Source organism: Lissotriton helveticus, chromosome 5_1 (genome assembly GCF_964261635.1).
Source record: "Lissotriton helveticus chromosome 5_1, aLisHel1.1, whole genome shotgun sequence".
Lineage (NCBI taxonomy): Eukaryota > Metazoa > Chordata > Amphibia > Caudata > Salamandridae > Lissotriton > Lissotriton helveticus.
This window is the reverse complement of record NC_136065.1, coordinates 796773125-796795112: the sequence shown is the minus strand read 5'-3', so window position 1 is coordinate 796795112 and position 21988 is coordinate 796773125. Positions and strand designations below refer to the sequence as shown.

At 46.5% G+C, this 21988-nt stretch overlaps 1 protein-coding gene across 17 annotated transcripts in view; it reads right to left on the bottom strand.

Moving 5' to 3' along the window:
• CCSER2 (coiled-coil serine rich protein 2) overlaps window positions 1-21988 on the bottom strand; it is a 556848-nt gene that overhangs the window by 520244 nt on the left and 14616 nt on the right. For 6 of the 17 annotated variants that reach the window (XM_078643280.1, XM_078643271.1, XM_078643274.1 and 3 more), the window contains exon 2: window positions 8486-8556. The exons of the other annotated variants lie outside the window; for them this stretch is intronic. The gene's annotated coding sequence lies outside the window, so the exon portion shown is untranslated. The remainder of the gene's footprint in view (window positions 1-8485; window positions 8557-21988) is intronic. 17 annotated transcript variants of the gene reach the window in all.

The window sequence follows — 21988 nt, the reverse complement described above, 5'->3', positions numbered from 1 at the left end:
TCAAAAAGCCTGGTCAACCCGGTATGCAGGCAAGCAGTACTTGCCTGAAATTCCTAGGTCTTTCAAGCTAGGTTAACAAACTCTTCTGAGTATCTCAAACCGATATCAAGACTCCTACAAAATTCAAGTAATTGGAAAAGCACATTTATATTGGAATGCAGCTCGGGAACGAACGTAAGAGGGCACGTTTAAAGCCAATACTGAAGTCCAGTCAATAAGGTTACTCTTTATCTGGACTGAAATATGTTGTGAAATGGAGGAAACAATTATTCCTAGACAATATCAACCATCACGTAACAATTTCTGGTAAGAGTGTGGTGCTATTACAAAGGCACTGAGATTAGCAGTGCTCATAAAACAAGTCAGCATCTTATCTTCATTTCAGTGAAAAAGATTCATCAGTCCTCTAGTGGGGCTGGAACAATTTAAAGTCACCAAAACCTAAGCAGACGTTTTCCTGTGTCACATAAGGAAATGATTTCATGGCGCAGAAGAAAGCTCAACTAAATGTTGGCTGGTACAAGCTGACACATTCAAGTAAAATGGATGAACAAATGCAAAAACTAAAGACCACAGGCCTTCAATATCAGTCACATTTAGTGAAAAAAATATCATTTGACTAAACTAGAGGCAACTCAGTGAAATCAAACTACTCAGATTGCTAAATTGCTTGCCAGTCGTCGTTTAGATGGCTACGATTTTACATGGCTGAGGTTCTAGCATGTATTACCATGCAAGTAAACTCCAATGCGGTATTACTTTCAAGAATAGGACACAATATGTACAAATCTTGGCTAGTCTTAATTCACACCGTTAAACAAGTTCTCTGTAAGGCAGACTGAAAAGTATTATAAGTAATTGTATTGTTCAAATTACTCTTTGGCCCACCCCGAAAGAAACCTGTATTTCCGAACATAATGCAGCTGACTACATATTTGGTGAAACTCACCCCAAGGCTACTCTGGTCTGCCAAATCACATTTGGTGGCAATTTATCAGAAGGATCGAGTGAGTCTCATGCCAGTCAGTATCCTTAAACTTGCATAAAAATAACAGGATGGTTGTCCCCAAAAAATAGCCTAATGTTAGAGAACATGATACTTTTCCACACGGAGTCCGATTTATCTCGAAATCTCAATTCCTAGTGCACAGCAGGAAAAAAACACACCAGACGTGCATCATGTTTTCCAGCTTTGCAGGGTGGTAACGCTGGTTGCAAACATTTCTAAAGTATCAAAGGTATTGCCGGTGCATGAGTATCATTCTTTGTAACTAATGTATTAAAGAAGGAGTACAATAAATATAATGGGTTGAAGCAGTGACCAGTGTGCTTTATGACGAGGCACAGTTTTGTAGCAAATTGAAGAGTTGGTGGTCTTTTTATTTCCAATGGGCTACTAATCAACTCTAGTTAAACACTTGCTCAGAGATCCAAAATCCTAAAGATGCTTGGTCCACTCACACATTCAGGAAGCATCTCTAACAAGACTGCCCCTATGCAGGATTTACACTTGCTCAAGTTGTTTACCATTAAATCACTACCCACACACAGATGAAGCTCATATTGTCACTCTTGCCCAATGAGTGTCTGAGTTTCATCTGAAACATACTTCGGCTAATGTCAAAGTTAATCCACAGAAAAGAGTTTATCATGCCATTGCTAAAATGCCTGAAGTCCTCCCTCTTGAGTGCATTGTTAAACTATTGCCCAGACCAATCTACCCCAAGGCTGTAAATTCAGCTAATTCTACTTCACTATTAAGGAATCACTAAAAATGCCAAAGTTCAACTCAGACAGCTGTGTAAGACCAGGGTCTCCTCAAACCTGGCCGACTGAGTTGATTTATCAAAGCAGCACTAGCCGAACTGCTTAAGTCTTGACTAGCCCCTCTCAAAACTCTCCTTCACTTTGCAGCCAGGCTGATTACCAAAACAATAAAGTTCAAGAAAATGACTTCCTTTCTGAACTCCCTCAAATGGTTAAAACTGGAATATTGCCCTACCTAGGAAACAGCATATCTGATATACATGGCCATGCACTTACTAACACATAGCAACCTATCATAAAAAGTGGAATGGTCAGGTAAAACCAGTTTAAGAAGCAATTCTACACTACTTGTCACAACGCAGTGCTTTAAAAAAATTACCCCCCTCTTGCTTACTATCCGAAGGAATACTCCAAAAATATGGAACATAATTCCCACCTATCATTTGCAATCCAAACTAAAGATTTATCGCCTAAACTTTACACAATATGTCTGACATATCAATATGGATTTCCTTGCAGTCAACATTTTCACTAACTGGTTTACACTTGCATTTTCTCCTCACTTTCCGATTCAAACAGCAATGCCTGAGCGGTAGTCACTAAAAACAGTCAACATCTGCAGATTATTTTGCTTTTCTTTTTATTGTGTCTTTATCCTGTGTGTATACAATATGTTGTACGCCCAGAGTGTTAACTGTGTACACTCTTTCGTTGCTTTATTGTTGTACCAATACGTTAAGCCTGGAGCAACATAAAAATAACAAACTATATAAACCATGAATTAAAAATTAACACTTTTAAACAAACGTTGACTTATCCAATTTTTCGGATATTACTGGGCTCGACATTGTTGCACAGCCACACAAAGAAGGATGGAAATGTGCACAAAGACGGACAGCGAGTGTAGGGAGCCAGCCCATGTTGCAGTAAACACTTGCAAATGAATATTAGTTCTATTCTGCCATTCTGGGGTTACCCCATTCACTTCTTGCCGTGACAATTTTTCATAGAAAAAAAAATAGTAATGGAGATGTGGATAAGGCGTTAGCACTTTATAATATCTAGTACTGTACGTTGAAAAAAAGCACTTGCACTATATATTATTGTCAATAATAATAATGAGTACTGGCACTTTTATTAATCATAAATGATTCATTAACTACATAAATTTTGCAATGAATGCTCTGATACACTTTTAAAATCTGATGCAGGCATTTAAGGAAATATAATTAACTATGCAAGGAATTAGTTTTCCTGCGATAATTATTTCCTATTGCTGTAATTATGGTAAACATATTTTCCTGAATAAGCGTTATAAAATGTTGGGAAGTTTCCAATATTGGAACATGCAGCATTTTGAATGTTGGTGATCTTTTAACCAAATGTTTTAAGATGGCCGCCGATTGTTGCATAGCACTTACTCTGTGTTTGCGTTTAGTCTGTCGCCCATGTCTACTTTCTAAATGCCTATTTTAACTGAAACAGATGATTTGTCTAGTGAACAAGGCAGCGCAAATCTGTTAAAAAGCGTCGATGTAATCATCACCAAAATAAAGATTGAGTGACTTTACTCTCTGGAGTGCCGGCTGATTTCTGCTGAGTCGCGGTAATCGCATTTTGGATATATAGATATATAGATATGAAAAAGCAAAGCGCCCCTGCACTATTGGAAGGGCTCACCACAACATCCACTGGCCATCGAGCTTTTTGTGGCTCCCGACAACTTCAAAGCTTGACCCCAATAGAAATTAAAAAAGAGTCTGACGCGTTTCGGGGCCAAAAACGCCCCTTCTTCATGGACAAAATACCAAGGCATGGCGTTCTCACCTGAATTCAAACAAGTTTCTTTTTATTTGAATATGGCCGCCCTAAGCGGGTGTGGTTCTTGGGATGTCTGCCAGGAATCCTGGTAATTGTAGTCCCTCAGGTGAGTAAACAGTGTTAACCTTGAGTAGGTGCTGTGCCTTGGTTTGTTAATGTCAATCGTATTTTTCCTTGAGTAGGTAGGGGAAATATAGATATATTCCCCAACACTCACACACAGGTATGGAATGGTCTGAAAGGGTGAAAGCTTCCCTAACAATACAGCACAGGTAGCTGCAGCATCAATGCAGGCTACATACACAAACCCAAACCACTAGCAGTACAAGCTTCCCTTATTCTTGAGTAGCTTTACGTGTTCATGCCGGATTACTTTCAAAGTAGGTAAACCATATGAAAAGGCCCGTTTTCTAGTGGTAATGAGTACATATGTTACAGCCTTGTTTGTAGTACTGTGTCCTGTTCAGAAGATTTCCAATGGAGCAATGTATTTGATACTCAATTCCTCACATGGTATATTCCTTGTAGCTTCAAAGACGACATAAAGCATTATGTGCACAGTTTTGGCTGTCCTCGATGGAGTTTTCTCTCCACTTCAGGCAAGTACATCTGGTGTATTGTGCAGAGTGCTTTAATCCCTATATAGACTATTGGGCTATTGTGTTCAGTTCAAGAAGCCTCACATGAATTACTGCACCTACATTTGAGGCTACTTCTGATATACTGTGGCCCAAACTGGAAATCACCACCTGCATACTGTGTTTAGGGCTGAAGGTCACGCCTAGAGGTAGGAGTCCAGTTAAGAAGACCGCTTTTATATCTTATTTGTGGTTAGCTTTTATGAAGCACACATTCAGACAAAAAAGGGTTAATTGGTGCTGAAGGCTTCGTAGAGAGAAAAACCAGACCCAATCGCTGGTTATAGCCACAAGACAAGAACCAAGTTCTTGAGGTGTTTCTTCAAGGGAAGTAGTAGTTCTGGCAAAAGGGCAAAAGCATGTAGAGTGTGCCTGAAAGCAGAGGTCAAGACAAAACAAGCATTGGCATAGCCAAGAGGTCTCGCCTTTTGGATGTGAGACAGACACTAGTTTTGCTATTGTTTTGTGTCGATATTGTTTAGCAATACTATATAAAACCCATAGTTGCTGCTTATTTATCTCAGCGATACAAAAGGGGTTGATGGACGGAGCGCTTGAGCAAATCAAACACTGACCCCCAGTCAACTGATCTGGGTTTAATCCATCACCATTCTTTAGCTCACTCCGCCACCTCAGTTCAGACATGACCATATGCAAATCAGTCTGACCCTGTGCCTCATGGGAACAGTCCAGCCCGAACTGCCAAAGCCATGTCTTCCCTGGACCGGAAACAAGCATCCTAGGACCGGTTTCTGTCATTACAGCAGTCATCAGCCAGGCTAGCTTGAATCCAGTGGCAAAGTGAGCAAGGGAATCACGTCTGAGCATACCCTGCCACCTTAGGGCGAACAAAGAGATACAAAAGGGGGATGATGGACGGAGCGCTTGAGCAAATCAACTACTCACCCCCAGTCAACTGATCTGGGTTTAATCCATCCCCATTCTTTAGCTCACTCAGCCACCCCAGTTCAGACATGGCCATATGCAGATCAGTCTGAGCCTGTGCCTCATGGGAACAGTCCAGCCCGAACTGCCAAATCCATGTCTTCCCTGGACCGGAAACAAGCATCCTGGGACCGGTTTCTGGCATTACAGCCATCATCAGCCAGGCTAGCTTGAATCCAGTGGCAAAGTGAACAAGGGACTCACGTCTGAGCATACCCTGCCAACTTAGGGCAAACAAAGCGATACAAAAGGGGATGATGGACGGAGCGCTTGAGCAAATCAAACACTCATCCCCAGTCAACTGATCTCATTTGGCGATGAGCAGATGGACGGCCAGGGGGGTGAATGAGTCTAAAGGCTGTCTCTGCCCCCATACTCCAACCAAAGCCTTGGCTCTCCGAGGAGTGCCCTTCGTCACCGCAAGAAAACAAGCATTTGTAATGCAATAGGTCTCGCATTTGCGAGAGTTTTAGCTATTGGCATTGTAAATGATAATGCCTTGTATTCATGTGTTTGTGTTTAAAGGAGAGTGGAAGCAGGCAGAACTGTGGAGATTGGCGATAGGAGAGTGGAAGCAGGCAGAGCTGTGGAGATGGGCGAGAGGAGAGTGAAAGCAGGCAGAGCTGTGGAGCTGGGCGAGAGAGTGGAAGCAGGCAGAGCTGTGGAGAGAGGGGAGAGAGGAGAGAGAGGAGAGTGGAAGCAGGGAGAGCTGTGAAGATGGGCGAGAGGAGAGTGGAAGCAGGCAGAGTTGTGGAGATGGGCGAGAGGAGAGTGGAAGCAGGCAGAGCTGTGGAGATGGGCGAGAGAAGAGTGGAAGCAGGCAGAGCTGTGGAGATGGGCGAGAGGAGAATGGAAGCCGGCAGAGCTGTGGAGATGGGTGAGAGGAGAGTGGAAGCCGGCAGAGCTGTAGAGATGGGTGAGAGGAGAGTGGAAGCAGGCAAAGCTGTGGATATGGGCGAGAGGAGAGTGGAAGCAGGGAGAGCTGTGGAGAGAGGAGCGAAGAAGCAGGGAAAGCTGTGGTGAGACGGGTGAGAGTAGAGTGGAAGCAGGAAGAGCTGTGGTGAGAGGAACAAAGAAGGAGATGCCGAACAGGAACACCTGTAGAGTGGGACCATAGTTGCAAGGGAGAGTTGAGAAGGCGGAGAAGAGTGGGATGAAAAAGGTCAGGGAGAGCAGGAAGAGCAGCCATCAGGACAACAATAACACATGCACATGCACATGTCGCACCAGTCCGCTGACCTGGCGAGACAGCCGGGGAAGGTAGCGGCTGGAATTCCAGTGTCCGGCTCACGAGGCGGGGTTAAGCTGCAGAAGCCGCGCTGCTCTCAGACACTCCCCTCGCATTGCTTATTGTGTGTTTGAGGCAGGAGTACATGTTCTTTCCTTCTCCTGTGTGTGCGCTTCATATCCTTAGCGCTGTAAGGTTTGGGGGCTTCAAATACATTACCTGAGCTTCAGTGGAAGACACAGGTGTCCCTGCGCCAGCATTCTCATAGGGGTGTCCCCTGGGGTTCAGCACTTAGAGGGTCATCGCTCACAGACATGCCTCGCCATGCTATGCTCTCACAGCGAAACAGCTTTTATGTCCCTCTCTGCTTTAACTGCAGTGTCAGATGGAATATGTAGGGTTAGGGCACTTCACTAGCTGGGTGTAGGGTTAGGGCACTACACTAGCTGGGCGTCAAACAGGGAGACGTACACTAGACTTAATCTCTTGGAGGCAGGATTGATTATTGGGGGGGTTGGATAGGGGAGCTAGCGGTTGATCAATGGCTGGGGTATCTCCTTGAAGTGCATTTGACATCCGACAAAACAAACATATCAAGCGCCCACTCACCTGTTTATAGGCACCTTGAACACTCAGCAGGTAACCGGCTTTACAACTGACAGATGAATAATTGGGTACATTTAAATCATCGCTTTCTCACATAGTGTGAAAGGCTGCCGAAAGCCCCTTAGCTCTATCCTTACAGAACACATGAGGGTTCACGATGTTTAGCTTTAGTGTGTATTGATATTTGATGGGCAGGCAATCATTTTGGACAGCTTATACAAATGTGCCTGCGCAGTGTTTTGAAAATACAAGTCGAATAGGTCTATGATGATGTATCTATCTTATCCAGAGGTCTGCATTCGTGCACGTTTTTGTAAATTAAACATGAGCATTTCAAACCTGACAGCATGACTTGTAATTTGGTGCATTTCTGTAAGTGTCAAGGCCATGGGCCCACTTTAAGACAGACCGAGAACACGTAGGCAAAACAAAAACATTGACACAATGTAAAGTATTCATTGCATTCAGGCTTTCTGGAGAAGTGTGGCTCAGGGGTTAGAGGCAGCAGACCCGGAAGCTGAGATCGGTCCTGGACCAGGGTTTAATTCCCCGCCTCAGCGGGTCTTGGGCTAAAAATTCCACGGACTCGATAATTCTCGCCCCGGTGCCTCCTCGACTCACGGGTTCACACTCTGCGACTCTGGGCAATAGCTTGCTTAATCTCCACAACGGCCCCTCGCGGCGGGATGCCTGACTTTCACCTTGTGGATACCCTGCTATCTCACAGGGGAATACCAGGAAGGGTTCCCTAAGCAAGCGCCGGGAAACCCACTGCGGGTAGCTGTGCGCTATATAAGCTCAACTACATTTACATTACATTTACATTTTCTTTTACTTTCGCTCCTCTTTAGTGAAGAAAGTAAACAGGTCATAAAGCAGTGGTGATCAAGAGACGCAACGAAAGTGAACGCCACGAGCAAAAGAGACGCTGTGCGCGTGCACATCTCCTGTCCGGGCAGGCACGGCAACCAGGAGGGAACAAACATGCCTCCCTTCCAATCAAAAGCGCACATTTTTGACATGTTCCAAAGCAAAGCATGGGTGGAGCTTCCACCCCGCTTCGGAGGCAAAACCGACGACAATAGTCTTGCAAGCGGGCAGCACATGCGCTGCATCGCTAGACGAGGCCTATATTAAAGTTAAGAGACAAGATGAATGGCTGGGGCTCGAGTCCCCCCAGCTATAACGCACACAAATTCCAAAATATATATTTTAGTGCAAGGAACTGGATTGATTTTTTTGTTTAAAGGCCCCAGTTGAGCAAAATACGCCTGAGCCACTTTCTTTAAGAATGTGGAAAGCCCCTGTACACCGTGGCACAAAACAATATGTCATTGTGATAGGCAGTAAACTCTGTACCGGATATGCAGACGCCTATTATACCCAGGTATGTGTACAGAAATAAAGATACACATAGCCTTGCATAGATTAATTACAACTCTCTGCTAGTGCTACTCCCCTGTTTATGCACCGGTCTCACCTTATTAATGTAAGTTGCTGCGCTGCATGGCTGGCTCCTCAGGGAAGGAGAGACGCAATGATCAGGGCAAGCTGCAAGGTGTGGAGGGGACAAACAAAAACAAGCATTAGAAATGCAATCGGGCTCGGATTTATATGAGTTTGAGCTAATGGCATTGTAAATGCCAATGTCTTTTTGCCATGTGTTATGGAGTGTGTGCATGTGGTGTGTAGTGGAAGTATGTTGGTTGAATTGTAATTTTACCAATGGTGGCATGCTGTGCTTTATATGAATATGTTTAAAAGTAAAGTGTACCATACTGCGATTGCTTGGTGGAAAAGTGCACTGCCGGCTGGAGGTGTGTGTGCCTGGTGGAAGGGTGCACTGACGGCTGGTGGGTGTGTGCTTGGTAAAAGCGTGCACAGATGGATGATGGTTGTTGGTGTTTGTGCATGGTGAAAGCATTCATTGACGGCTGGGGGTGTGTCGTTGTGTGTGTTGTTTTCTGTGTGCTGGTGAGTGTGTGGTGGTGAGTCTGTGGGGGTGAGCCTGGGGAGTGAGTGTGGTGGTGAGTGTGTTGTGTTGAGTGGTGACAAGTGTGTGGTGTTGAGAGACTGAGGTGTGTGGTTTGTGTGTGCGTTATGTGTGTGTGGTGTATGTGTGTGTGGTGTTTTCTGCACACTCACACACTGCCCCGTAACATTCACACACTGCTCACCCGCACACTCCCAATGTCACCCTGCATAGTCACACACTGTTTACCCTGCACACTCATTCTGCACACTCACACAATGTGCACCCTGACACACTGTCTCTGCACTCACTGTCACTCTGCACTCACCGTCACTCTGCACTCACCGTCACTCTGCACTCACCGTCACTCTGCACTCACCGTCACTCTGCACTCACCGTCACTCTGCACTCACCGTCACTCTGCACTCACCGTCACTCTGCACTCACCGTCACTCTGCACTCACCGTCACTCTGCACTCACCGTCACTCTGCACTCACCGTCACTCTGCACTCACCGTCACTCTGCACTCACCGTCACTCTGCACTCACCGTCACTCTGCACTCACCGTCACTCTGCACTCACCGTCACTCTGCACTCACCGTCACTCTGCACTCACCGTCACTCTGCACTCACCGTCACTCTGCACTCACCGTCACTCTGCACTCACCGTCACTCTGCACTCACCGTCACTCTGCACTCACCGTCACTCTGCACTCACCGTCACTCTGCACTCACCGTCACTCTGCACTCACCGTCACTCTGCACTCACCGCCACTCTGCACTCACCGCCACTCTGCACTCACCGCCACTCTGCACCGCCACTCTGCACCGCCACTCTGCACCGCCACTCTGCACCGCCACTCTGCACCGCCACTCTGCACCGCCACTCTGCACCGCCACTCTGCACCGCCACTCTGCACCGCCACTCTGCACCGCCACTCTGCACCGCCACTCTGCACTCTGCACCGCCACTCTGCACCGCCGCACCGCCACTCTGCACCGCCGCACCGCCACTCTGCACCGCCACTCTGCACCACCACTCTGCACCACCACTCTGCACTCTGCACCCCCACTCTGCACCCCCACTCTGCACCCCCACTCTGCACTCTGCACCCCCACTCTGCACTCTGCACCGCCACTCTGCACCGCCACTCTGCACCGCCACTCTGCACTCTGCGCCCCCACTCTGCGCCCCCACTCTGCGCCCCCACTCTGCGCCCCCACTCTGCGCCCCCACTCTGCGCCCCCACTCTGCGCCCCCACTCTGCACTCTCAACTCTCAATCTCCACTCTGCACTCTCAAACACCACTCTCAATCTGCACTCTCATACTGCACTCTCATACTGCACTCTCATACTGCACTCTCATACTGCACTCTCAATCTGCACTCTCAATCTGCACTCTCAATCTGCACTCTCAATCTGCACTCTCAATCTGCACTCTCAATCTGCACTCTCAATCTGCACTCTCAATCTGCACTCTCAATCTGCACTCTCAACTCTCAAACTGCACTCTCACAATTGTCATATACACGTATGTGAGTGTGACAGGAGCAAGGCGGTCATGTTTTCTGCCCCCAAGACCACTGTAATCAGATGCTTTACTGTCTGCTAGAATAGTGCAACTACTCCATATAAACAGTCCTGAAGAATTCCAGTTAGACTTCTGAAAGCGGAAACCTGTTGACAGACAGCCTTTAGAGCGAAAGACAGTTCCCCCCAGCTTATCCCAGATTTGCTGCTTTTATGAACACTACACATAAACTTTGAGAATGCTATTAGGCTTTCAACGTCTTGCCCCTTATTAAAAAAATATTATAGTATGCCACTTGTAGTATGTCACTGCTCTGCATTGTGCTGCTTTGGCATTTCATCTTGAAAAAATACTTTTGGATTGTCTTAAGATATGTAAAAAAAAAATACACAAACCTTGAACACCTAAAGAGTGATATTTAAAGAGGAATGAAAGTGAATCTCTGAACTATATGAAACCAGTCAAAAGGTTCCTATCTCCCACTTCCGATAGATGCTTGCTTTTAGAAAAAAGATTTTGTAAAACATTGTCAAGAGTCTCAAACAGAAAGCAAACAGTTCTAAAAGGCGCTGCCTGCCAGCTTGCTATTCATTACCTCAGCTCCGAAAACAAAAGCTGCTGCAAAGAAACACATAATAAACTCGAGAGAACAATTCCATTCACACCGGCCACGGACCATTCCAGAAAAAAAATGAAACTGAGATTAAAAGAACAGCCCATGACAGAACGTCAGACTCTTGTTCTTGAACTAATGAAGCCCTTTCCCGGCCTGGCATGGAGCAGCTGCGCGCTGAGCGCTGCTGAATGGTGAACGCGCCCGGCCATCTGGATTCACTTACGGAGGCACCCTGACAGCTCCTAATTATAATTAATGTACTTCTTTGCGCGCACACGCACGAAAAATGCTACACATGCCCGACGAAAACGACATTTAGCCTATCACTTCAAGGCTATTAAAACGACACCACAACGAAGACGAATCACTGGCCAGATGACAGAACACACTAAGGAATGTGTGGAATTTGTCTCGCCGAAGCCCTAGGAGATACTTTTTTTTTCTCTTCTTTAACATTAGGATCTCGAAACTCCTCCCACTTACGTGGGCGGAGGCCTCGCCCTAAAAAGGAACATTGAAAAATACCTTCCGTAAGCCGTACTGCAGGTGCACATCTCTCCTGATCTCTCAACAGGTCTCTGCCAAAGAGTCCTGTGCAGTGCTCTTTGCTTCCTTGATCTTCATGGCCGAGGCCTAACTAGGAAGCTTTCCTGGGAACAGGGAAACAGGCACGCCAGGGAACTGATGATGGACGGAAAGAGAGTGCCTCCTCTGAGCCACAGGCAGTTATAAGATGAGTGCTGGAGAGGCGGGAGGTGCTGGGGAATGGCACAGGAAGATGAGGTGAACTGCGGCGGCCGTAGCCACGGTTAAGAGCGACAAGTTTGTAAAACACAACAGCCATTTTTGGTAATAGGACTAATTAAGCTATACATTTGATTTGGAGGAGACCAGCTGCCGGTAATGGATAGTGATTAAGCACACAGCACGTCACCTTTGCACAGAGTAAACATGTTCTTCAGTAGAGGGGGCGGGGGAATTGGGTGCAGCTTTGCACATCTGTAAGCGAGAGGGGCCAAAGGAACGGTAATTCTAGATGCTTGATGTGACAGTGAGGTTTTGTAATTATAAATAATTTCTGCTGCGATTGCCAACAATGTTCCAAAGTACTTCCCTGTGTTGGGGGTCAAAGGTTCAACAAATAGGAAGCTCCGAAATAGACCGACGTGGGGGAGGTGGTGGACAGACTCCGACGCAAAGGGGAAAAGAGCAATCTGGGAGAGGATGGCAAATAAAACAAAAACACGACTCCGTGCGTGGCAGTCGTGCCGATTATATGAACAAGCGAAAGCACGTTGGGAAAGAGTAACCTGACCCACGAAGAATGCAGCTACCACCCAAGGAGACACTGCAGCAGGTGCCGCTGTGCGCGCCGCTGCTCGCTCCCACAAGAAAAACGCTGTGGGAGTGAACCTTTTCGAAAGAGGTGGGACATGCATGCACCTTTAGCCATTTACAGGCTTTGATTCCAAAAAGACGCAGCCAACAACCAACCCAATGAGTGGGGCGAGTCAGACCCACACAGAATTAGTTTACAAGAAGCCTCGCAGAGCAGCAAATGTGCACTTGCTCGACCTAAAAAGGACTACCTGTTTATTTTTGTTTTTAAAATGCAGAACTTTAACAGACCAGGCATGGGCGAACGTAATACAATTTGCCAGCGTTTTCCTCAAAAAGACAATGAAACTACTGTGGATGCTTTTAGATGTAATACTCTGGGCTATAAAGATACACAAGCAAAGACAGGAAGCAAATGTATTTCTGGAGGATATGAGAATACATTTTAGAGATCCTCTTAACAAAACAGGCAGCACCATTATGTAAAACCAGTATGAATGTCAGCCAGAATTTGGTCTGACCAAAAGGGTGAATTAACATAATTAATTCATGCACCGACAGTCACTACAGCCACTGCTCTAAAGCCTTAATGGGTGAGGTATGGCATAACTTTCTGATTTGCCTCAAGAGGAAAAATTAAGTAGAGGAAACCACTGGAATCTTATAGGACTGTCCAAGGTCCGAATCAGGTTTGAAAGCAAGGTATTTCACCACATTGGCAGGTGCCCGGCATATGCCAAGTACAGGAGGCAAAACTTGATGTCCATGTGTCAGCATTCCCACCAATGTCCAAAAACTATTCCTCTGGGTATTTTCTACATGCATTAAAAAGTGGAGGCAATGGGACCAGAAGAGTTTAGCTTGAGTGTAGCAAATTGCTCAATACATATGTTAAATGTGAAGAATGACAAATTGAAGGAGTTGCTGAGGTGAAATGGGGCAGCAGGGCACCCTTTGTGTGCACTGCACATCAAATCCTAATTTATTTCCTGCAGAGAGTAGAATTTAGTATCCAGATTTAAAGACCGAAGCAGCAGCACAGATATTCAGGAGAAATTGAGCACGGAATGGGCATCTGATCACCTAAGTGAAAAGCACTACGAAAACAGCGCAGCTTTATACTGAAAGCACAGATTGGGCCAGCCCGGGACACCCCCGTGACGTCAGCCAATCACAGCGCGGCCCGGGACCTGACTTGTTTTTTTTAGCCGTCTCTCTCCCGCCCGCCCACTGTCCGTGTTCGATGCCTTCGGGTAAATTCCGCCTCCTGGGAGCAGTCCGGTGAGTTTTAAAGTTCTCCGTGTCCCTCCTCCCGCCGTCCCCCCTCCCACTCTCCCCCCCTCCCGCTCTCCGTGTGGTCTTGTCTTCCTCCCGGAGCCTGGTAATGAAAGCCTAAGCAGTCCGGTGAGTTTTAAAGTTCTCCGTGTCCCTCCTCCCGCCGTCACCCCTCCCGCTCTCCCCCCTCGTGGTCGCACTTTGATTCCAGCAATGTAAATAGGGGGCTTGGCTGAGGACTATCCAAGGGGGCCCTATGGGCAGTAATTTAGATTGGTGCAGTTTGGATTAGACGAGTGCCTGGTCTGCGGCTGAATTGAAAGTATCTCAAATGAGAGGGGTATTGATGACAGGGGTATGGCTGAGAATGTAGCAGCGATTCAAAGGAGATGTTTGTAATTTAATTAAGTGCTGGTTACAGGAGAAGGATAAATGCGATTGTGGTTCAGCTGAGAGTGCTTTACATGAGTGTGACTTGGCCGAGAGTGGCTTCGATGAGTGCGGTTTGGGTTAGATGAGCAGTGGTTCGGAGGAACGGGATTGAGGTGTGACTGAGAGTTGTTTACACGAGTGCTGTTTAGTTACACGCAACCTCCGATCTTCACCCCCGCCACGGCGCCTCAGATGTGGTGCTGACATCACACTCCTCCAAGCGCATTCCTGGCCCGTGCCTCCGGGGCACTGTTTTGGAGTTGAGCTCTGGCCCAGTTAGATTTCTGTAATTGGCAGGGCTCGCCGGAGAATAGGAACAGAGAAGTCTTTAAATCAACACCACATTTCGGAATACTACTCCCTCTGTCCTCCTCCTCCGGCGCTGGCTTCAGCTCCGCCCCGGGCCGCAGGGATGGGGGCTGTGGGACCCCCGCACTCCCCCGTCTGAGAGCAGCTCTCCGAGTCTCTCTGTCTCTCTCATACACACGCCGTGCTCTGTCTTCTCTGTGTTTCTCCGTGGCTCACTCGTCCCCTCGCACTCTCTTAGTCTTAACCCTTCCCTCACCCTGTCTCTCTGTGGCCGCCCCTCTCCGCTCCTCTCCTTCGCCAAGGCCCTCCCGCTCCTCTTTTTTAATGCTTTTCTTATCTGTCTCTTTCTCCCCTCGGTGCCCCTCTCTCTCTTTCCCCGCCCTCCACCACTCCCTCTCTGCCCGCCCCTCTCACCCTTGCGCTGTCGTTTTCCTTCTCTTCTTGTTGCTCGCTGCCGCCTGTCTGCCCCTTCCTCACTGTCAGTCCTGGCGCTCTGCACACTCTCCCCTCCTTCGCCCCAACCGACCTCCTTCTCACTGTCCCTCACTCTCTTCCTAGTTCTCGGTTCCTGCCCCTCACACTGTGCCCTGCTGCCCGAGCACCGCAGGGGGCACAGACAGGCACGGCATGGGGGCATGACCGGATACTGCACGGGGCACGAACTGTCAGCATGGGGGCACGGACTGGCACCGCAGGGGGCACGGACCGGTACAGCATGGGGGCACGGACCGGTACAGCATGGGGGCACGCAGGGGGCACGGACAGGCACAGCAAGGGGCATGACCGGATACTGCACGGGGCACAGACCGGTACAGCATGGGAGCACAGACAGGCACAGCATGGGGGCATGGCCGGATACTGCGCGGGGCACGGACTGACACAGCATTCGGCCACGCACTGGCACAACACGGGACACACACAGCATGGGGGCACAGACTGGCACAGCATGGGGCATGGCCAGGTACGGCACGGAGGCACGGACTGGCAGAGCATGGGGCATAGAAAGACAGTGCACAGGGGCGTAGGCAGGCGCTGGATGGATTCATTATCAGGCAGTGCACAGTGGCATGTAAAGGCAGGGTACAGGGGGATAGACAGGCACTGCATTGATACATGTCAGGCACTGCATTGGCATGGAAAGGCAGTGCACAGGGCCGTGAGGAGGCACTGCAATGATACATTGTCAGGCAGAGCACAATAGCATGCGAAGGTAGTGCACAGGGGTGTGGGCAGGCAATGCATTGATACATTGTAAAGCTGTACACAATGGCATGTAAGGTCAGGGGCTAGACAGGCCCTGCATGTGCACAGCAACGTGGGCAGGCACTGCATTGAATCATCGTCAGTGCACAGGGCGTGAGCAGGCGCTGCATCGATACATTGCACACTAGAGTATTAAAGGGCTGCTGAGACCCAGAGATGCTGTTGTGACCAGGTTATGAAGGCACCTAGAAGGCCAGAGTCAAACAAGCAGACCGTGGGCACCCAAAAAATGCCATTGCAATAGAAAACTCGATCATAAATTGCTCTTACAATAGTGGAAAATCTGCCAGAATGGCGCATTTACCACCGCAGGAAAGGAGCATTGCGAGGGCCGTCCGTGCAACATGCAGTGAGAAAATACAAGCTCAGGAGTGTGTGAGTTTTTGCAAACATTTTCCAAACTGTTTGACCATCCTAGAAGCGGATGGATGAGTGGGCGGATGGATGAGTGGGCGGATGGATGAGTGGGCGGATGGATGAGTAGGTGGAAGGATGAGCGGATGGATGAGTGGGTGGATGGATGGATGAGTAGGTGGAAGGATGAGTGGATGGATGAGTAGGTGGAAGGATGAGCAGATGGATGAGTGAGAGGATGGATGAGCGGGTGGAAGGATGAGCAGATTGATGAGTGGGCGGATGGATGTGTGAGCGGATGGATGAATAGGTGGAAGGATGAGTGGATGGATGAGTAGGTGGGCAGCTGGAGGGAGGGACGAGGGAGCGGATGTATGATGAGGTCGGCGGGCGCCTGCTTTGATAGATGAGTGGGTACCGGAATGGTCAAGTGGGCAGCTGGGTGGGTGAATGAAGAGATTGGCAAGCGCATGCGTAGATAGATGAGCGGGTGGATCAGTGGCTGGGTGTTCAGATGGGTTAGATGAGTGGTTGAATTTGCTATTGTAAATGACAATGCCATTTATGTTAAAAAAACATAAATAAAAATAATGTCAAGAGCAATGCCAATAGCTCTAACTTTAACAAAGGCAAAACCATTGCATTGTAAATGTTTGTTTTAATAGTCTTTACAGAGCAACGAGACGTCCTCCAACTTACCAGTTGCATTACACTTGGTACTAGTGATAAAGGGTTTGCACCAATTTCTAATCTGGATTCAGAAATCGAGGAAAAAACGACCTCTAAGGCTGAAAACATGAGTTGCCTTCCCCCAATCCCCTCAAAAAACCCTTACACACTTCCATTCCACCACAATTGTTAAAACAGGGACTTAACAAGTAAGACACCCACTTAGAACGCTTTAGGAAACTGATATATGGAAGAGGGACAATGAAAGAAAATGTTATGTTAAGACCCAAGCACGCAGCAGCCTTAATCATTAAACAGTAGCTGGTATGAATGTGAGGAATGAGAAGAGAGGAAAATGAGGGAAGGTGGAGTGTCCATGAATGAAGTGAAGGTGAGGTTGATATGAGGAGATATTCTGATAATGAGGGGAGAGTGTACTATGAAGAGATGAAGAGGGGTGAGATGAGCTGAAGTGGTGAGGATGAGTTGAGAATGAGGCTAGGTTGAAGACAATGCTTAGATTGATGCAACACTGGGTAGAGGCCACATTGGGTGGAAGTAAGGGAGATGTGTGAGGTGTGTACAAGAATGTGTGAGGCTGAAGATGAAAGGAAGGTGAAAGGAGGGTGAGGTTGGAGGTGAAGGCGAGACTACGCAGATGCTGAAGTGAAGTTGAAGGAACTGCGGATTGTTATTGACTCAGTACCCACTTAGGGAATCAATCATGCTGGCGTGTGAGATCCTTCAGAAAGAGTAGTGGCTCTCAATTCCAGAATATTAATATATGTATTTTATCAAAAAATTCACTAAAAGGACAAACATCAGTGCTACTGATACAATTTATGCCTTGGCACGCGTTAGTAGTATTACACTACTAACACCTTTAGAAATGCACTTTGCTGTAGTGTGCTTCAGAGCAGACTAAATGAAATCTATAATAAAATGGTTTATGAGTGAATGGGCTTGGCAAGATCTTGGAATCTCACTTTCTTTCAATAACACGGGGTATAAAATGGGGTATAGCAACAGTGAGCAAGTTCCACACAGTAGCAAGATTTGCATGCGTGCAAGCACGTTCGACAAGCAGGAAATATTCTGTAGGCGAGTTTCTTTGGAAGCAATTCAAACAAGCTTTGTGAAGCACAGACTTCCTAGGTAAAAACAAACCCAGCATATAACCATAATCGTGCAGGTGTTGATCATGCTGTCATCATAGCTTTCAATTTAATTCACAACTTTGAAATCAGTCAAAGTCGACATTTTCTATCATAAACTTAACTTGTTCAAGGTACCTCTCAGCTGCAGAGTCCACTTAGAAAGATGAAAAACAAAAACAAATGTAATCAAATAGGGTGAAACAACATTTGAAAGCACGCTAGTAATTTTCTTTATAGTTGCTTGCTTTAATACAGTTAATAGGAGCCCGGGGTTTAATCATCGCTACTGGCAAAGTATCCACTGGTCTAAACAGGTCTGCTTCCTTTGTGTTCTGTTCTTTGCCAGATTATAGCGTCATACATTATTAACATTAGAAGCCTGGTGAAAGGGGTTGGACTGCAAAGGACGAAAACCTTTATTGAGGCACTCCTCAATAGAGAAAAGCCCAGAAACATTGCTTTCAAATCACCTTTCATTTGGACTGGAACAAACTGTTTTTGTTATGGCATTAAGAGATGTTCAATTATTACAGCTGAAGAGAATAGAACACGCAGCTTTTATTTGATTAAGAAAGGCGGTCTGTCGCAGAGGCAGGAAATAGATCAGAAATGACGGGGTGGATACAGCAGTTGCAAAAAACTGGCGCGATGGTTAAAGAAGCAGATGAGAGTTTTACTCGGCATCCATCCCAAGTCATACTACAACCACATCGCAACCGACCCAAACTTATACAAACTTTAACTGTGTACTGCTACTGCAAGTATTAAGGCATTTCAAATTCAGGGGCATTTTAGAACAGAGAAAATGTGTGTTGTTAAATCTGATAAAACATGAAATGCTAAAGATACAGTGCTAGCAGAACCATTAATTCGAACTAGGTCTGTCTTAACAAAATCCAAGATTGGAGACTGCTGGATGAAGAGGTCACAAAATTCACAAACCAGTACAAGTAAACCAAACAGAGTAGTGGCTTTCTGATTAATGGAAATCAGGCTTCAAGAGAATAAAGCCAATTTAGACAAGAAAGAAAAAAGGTCACAACCTATGGAATAACTCACAAACGTTATGAGCAAATCAACCCAATCAAGCATTTATGAACTGGTAAATCTTTCCGTTTCTCATGGAGTATTTGTGGAGTACAGTAACATTTTCAGACGTAAAGTCACCGTATATGTGATGGAGATACCAGAGAGAGACTACATTTCAACAAATTACCTTATATGTATAGCGTGAGCAGATTTTCAGATTTTGAAAGGGAATATTTCGCTGCATTTTCAAACTGAGTGTTTTAAGTATGAAGGGAAATTCTAGTGTGCTGTGGCTTCACCGTTTTGTGGCAAAATACTAAAGGGATGGCTTGTCGACTGCATTTGCACATAAGTGAAAAAGGATGAAGAGGAGAGAAAGTGAGAGGGTGTGGCCTAACGGCTAGAGCGTCGACCACGAAGCTGGGGAACTGGTTCGAGACTCGGGAGGAACGCTCAACATCCTGTGATTCTGGGCAAATCACTTAATCTCTCTGTGCCTAAGAAAAATGAATGTGTCCGTCTGTAACCCAACTGGTGTTCATGTAAAGTGCTCCGATATCTTCGGGTCGAGTTCATGCTATATAAAACTTTCCAATAAAAACAAGCATTAGGAATGCATTAGGCCACGGGTTTGTTTTAAGTTAGAGATAATGGCATTGTAAATGGCAATGTGTTTTAGGCACTCTCAATCTGCACTCTGCACTCTGCACTCTGCACTCTGCACTCTGCACGACCACTCTGCACGACCACTCTGCACGACCACTCTGCACGACCACTCTGCACGACCACTCTGCACGACCACTCTGCACGACCACTCTGCACGAGCAGGGAGACTGTGTTCTCTCCTAGTGAGTGCCTGCAGCTGGCAAAAGCAAGGTGTGAAAAGCCCGGGTTTCATTGTTCGCTGGAAGGTGCACGTCTAGCAAGGTAAATTCACCATATTATTAAAGATGTGGTTGACGAAGACGCAGGTCATCAACATACATAATGTCCTGACTTTGAAGCGGATATCCATTTAAAAAAAAGAGAAGGTGTATTTATTTATCTCCCCTGTTATTCTTGTTTTTATGCTGCAGTTTGCAGCTAGGACATAATTCCCTGAGCTATTTCACCTGTAGTCTAAAACATGCGGGTCGTACAAGGCTCAAAGCAACAAACTCGCTATCCCACTAGTCTATGTTACACATAAATATGTGATCTACAAATATACGCTATATTCTGAAATAGGCATATTAATCATTTGAACTATTTTAACATTCAAACCTACGGCCAGAGGTTACACACAGATCTCTTGAGCGCAATAACCACAGGTTGCATCTTACCACTATTATACCCCAAGACTTGCAGGTCAGACAGTTGTTTGCAGCAGCTGGTTTATCCCCAAAGAACATTTAATGTAGTCTGTAACCATTACCGTAAGTTCCGGACAGCTTTACATTTTGTCAGATTTTTTTTTTTTTTTTTTTTACAGCTGAGGGTATTACTGCAATACGTAGCTTGGCTGTCCTGAAGTCTTCTGCTCATGGTGCCGCCTTCTGACAATCGCCTTTACCCAATTGGTAGGTTCCTAGATCATATTTCCCCATTAACCGAAATAAAAAAGATGACAGAAAAACGAAGCATAAGAAGTCACGGTCACCTTCAAGGGGTGGTGCGTGTTAAGAACTTTCCCCAAACTTGTGTGGGGTGCAAACTGCTTCTAAAAAGCGTGCTAGCGGTCTTAAGCGAGATAATGATTTATTAAGCGGTGACGTTTTTGTTTAAGACAAGTTCTTGAACTACGAAGAAGAGGCAAGTCTCGTTGGTGGCCACAACTTTAGTATTTAAAAACCCTCCAGTCACACAGATGAGGTTTCGTTGTCGGCAGGCCGTTCCCTCAGATCTGCCCTCCTCTGAGCAGGTCATCCATCAACCGCAGCAGAAGAATAGCGCGCCGTCACCGACCAGCACTACGGAAACAAAGAGGCCACATCACGCCTCCCAGCTTTCACCGCCTGCTGCCAAGAGCCCTTTCATGCCTCCGACTGCACTCATTTAATAAACACAAACCGAAAAAAAAAAAAACACATCAATTGTACACTTCCCTTGCATGTCGCCTTTGTGATTTAAACACATGCATGCAAAACGGACCCTGTCAGAATTAAATTCAACTCGTAGAAAACTTTACTGCGAGAGACCATTTTGAATTCGGGACTATATAACAACTGAACTTGTATTCGAAACAGGCCGTGGTTGAAACATTAATCGAGCTGATGTAACCTACCTGAAATTACAAGTCATAAATTCATAATAGACGTGACAAAATGTTGTCTTTTCGCTATGACACTGATTCGCTATGCCTGTGTGCACGTGAGGAGGACGCGCGCCCGAAACCGCACTGCTCTATGGTGAACGCGCGCACACCATCTGGAATGCATTACACGGCCACCCTGACAGCTCCTAATTAAGATTAATAAGTCTGCCGTGCACGTAACCACAGACAATATGCCATGAAACTGAAATAAATGACGGACGAAAAGTAAATATAGCCTATCACGTCAAGGCTACTAAATAGACAGCACAGCGAAGACGAATCACTAGGCAGATGCCATAAAAAACGCGGCGCGCACTAAGGAATGTGGCAGCCCGGACCCCTTTCAGAATTCTTTTTTTCAAATACATAAGAGCTCGGAAGCTCCGCCCCCACTTCGTGGTGACGTAGGCCCGAGCCCTAAAAAGGGGAACGATGGGAATAGTGTGAACATGAAAGAAAATATGAAAAAGAAAAGTGACCAAAAAGTAGAGAAAACAGCCAAAGAGGGAAAAAGGTAGTGCGAACAGAGTCAGGGCATGACCGTAAAAGGTAGCGAGCGAGCAAGAGTAAAAAGGGAGAGAAAAAAAGATAGCAAAAGAAAGAAAAAGTGAGGGACAAAGGGAGAGAATAGAGAACGTGTGACAGACAGGCAGTGAGAGTGAAAGAGACAGATTGAGTGTGAGATCAGATGAGAGTGTGAGAAAAAAAGTGAAACAGCCAGAGAAAGTTAAAGAGCAAGAGA